The sequence below is a fragment of the Hibiscus syriacus genome, unplaced genomic scaffold (genome assembly GCF_006381635.1).
Source record: "Hibiscus syriacus cultivar Baekdansim isolate YM2019G1 unplaced genomic scaffold, ASM638163v2 tig00111013_pilon, whole genome shotgun sequence".
NCBI lineage: Eukaryota > Viridiplantae > Streptophyta > Magnoliopsida > Malvales > Malvaceae > Hibiscus > Hibiscus syriacus.
In genome coordinates this window covers 1,413,075-1,415,726 of record NW_024062953.1, presented here as the reverse complement: position 1 = coordinate 1,415,726, position 2,652 = coordinate 1,413,075, and the positions used below count along the sequence as shown (strand labels likewise).

General features: G+C 36.2%; 1 pseudogene; it reads left to right on the top strand.

Annotated features, from left to right (window-relative positions):
• The first annotated feature begins 779 nt into the window (after window positions 1–779).
• On the top strand, window positions 780–2,069 carry LOC120149925 (annotated as a pseudogene).
• Window positions 2,070–2,652: the final 583 nt, after the last annotated feature.

Sequence of the window (2,652 nt, the reverse complement as noted above, 5' to 3'; positions counted from 1 at the left end):
AATGAAACTCTCTACAAAATTTTTCTTGATGTCATTTTCTTGACTTCTTTAATACTCTTATCAATATTTTATTCTTAAAACACTTTCTTTAACAAATATCATTATAAATATATTATATAATTTTAGATGATATTTGATTATTAAATAATATTATAATTTTTCTTTATATTTGTGAAAAAGTATAATATATATTGTAAATAATTAGGCATAAAGACGAAAAATATTCATAATGTTTGATTAAATATTCATTTTCGTCATATTTAAAAAAATATTTTGATACATAACATTTCATTTTTTTATTAAAAAAACCCTATTAACATCCGATTAAATAGTCAATTTAGTCCTTATTATTTGTTTTTGGAGCATTTTAGCCCCTAAAATTTTATTTTAAGACAAATATTATATTTTGAAACGTTAACGGTTTGTTGACTATTTTTTTATACATCGTTTGTTGATTATTTAATCATTAGTTAGGAGTATTTTTTGTTATTATATATGATTTAAATTAAAATAAATCAGCATTATAACATTATAAATAATTATATTTAAATTTAAACAAAAATTCAAACAAATATATTCCAATAAAATTTAAATTATAAAATGCTATTTGTAAACTCCACTAATTTAATTTTTTTTCATACGATTAGATTAAATACTCACTCCTACTCTTCGTACATGAATTAATTATTTTCAAATTAGTGGAGGGATGACAATCTGGCAATCGTCTCCGATATGGACAGAGACGTAAAACTACCCTTTATATATAGTCCCAACCTTCCATTCCTTCTTCATCTTCGTCTCCAAAGTCGTCCAAATTTGCTTTCCTTTACTCCCTAAATTGTTCTTCAGACAAAAACATCATTCATATCTGTTTCCCTTTCCCAACAAAAGCGAAAGCAAAGCCTGTCCTTGTTCTGAAACAGCAACACGCATGACATATCTGTGTTTCTTGTAAACCAAAACCCTCTGTTTATTCTCACCATTTTTCTTGCAGACAAGAAGCCATGTTTAGAAAAGAAAGGTTTAGGCATAAGAGAGACAACCCATCTTTTTCTTCTTCTCTACTCGACCAAATCTGTCGTTCCATCGACGATAACGATGGTGTTGGCCGCACCAAAAATGGAGAAAACTTGAAATTCTGCAAGGAAAAAATGGAGAAGAAAGCATGGTTGGTCGACAAAAGAATGGAACACAAGAAACGTGTTCTCGAAGAGTTCAATAGAAAATCAGTTGATAATGATGTGGTTTTCTTCAGCTCAAGTTCAAGCTCGTCCGATTCCAGCTATGGCGAATTCTCATCATCAGACACTGAATCATTGTACGGTTCAAAGACAAACGCTTCATATTTTGTTCCTTCCAGGCCTAAACCTGTCAGGGCCAGCGTGTCAGCTCCACAGGAGAAACCTCTGTGTTACGAACAGAGACAGATCATTCATCATGGGGTCGACAATCGTACTCCAAAATCAAGAGCAATGAAAATCTATGGCGATTTAAAGAAGATGAAGCAACCCATTTCACCAGGTGCCCGTCTGGCGAGCTTCATCAACTCGTTGTTCACAACAGGAAATAATAACAATACGAAGAAAACCAAGAATTCATCTTCATCAACCACATGTTCTTCGGCTTCGAGATCGTGTCTGAGCAAGAACTCGCCTTCGACGAGAGAGAAAAATCAAGTAATGGCGTCAAAAGAACGGTTCGATTTTCCCTCGACGACGAAGAACGAGGGTCGAGGTTGTTGCCGGTTTCCGTTCCGACAGTATGGAAAATCGGGAAATCACCATCGAGGAAGTGCAGAGACGAGGTGAATATTCGAGTGGCGGAGAAGAGTAAACGAGTAGAAGAGATGGCAAGGGAGTTTTTGAAAGATTACCATCAAAACCGGATGAAGAACAATCATTATGTAGTAGATGAAGATGATGCAGCTAGTGATTCGAGTTCGGATCTTTTCGAGTTAGATCATCGTGTTCTTAATAGGTATAGAGAAGAGCTTCCTGTGTATGAAACTACTCATGTCCAAACAAATCGTGCCATTGCTAATGGCTTCTTCTCGTAATTAACTACTCATTTTCAAGGCAAAACTTTCGAGATAATGTTTTCGAATAAAATTAATTCACGAGATAATGCACTCCCCATATTAATTGCTCAAATAGGGTGAAATCGTTAGCCGTAGGTCGCCATGCCATCCGGGCGACCTACTACGTGGCTAGCTTCCCAACGAACACACATAGAGAATGAACGTGTTGCATGGCACATGCACGTCCCCAAGCATAGGTCGCCATGCCCTCCGGGCGACCTTGTAGGTCGCCATGCACTCCTCTTCGCGTGATTCCTCTTGCAACTGCTCAGGAGACCTCATGCATGCAACTGTAATAGCTGCATTATTGCAGAATGATTTGAGCTGCAAAGTGTCATAGCTTTGTGCCTTAGCTTCGAGACATAGCTGCTCCCTCGTGCCATAGCTTCAAGACTGTCACCTCTAATTATCATAGCTGCATTGTTGCAGCGTAAAATCAACTGATGCATGCAGCAATTAGTGTTGTATTATTTCAGCGTTCAACAGTTGAAAAATTTACAGCCTTCAACGTGAATTATACAGCTTAAATTGATTGCAGCTTATCAACCGTGCAAAGATCATTCTATATTGGATAT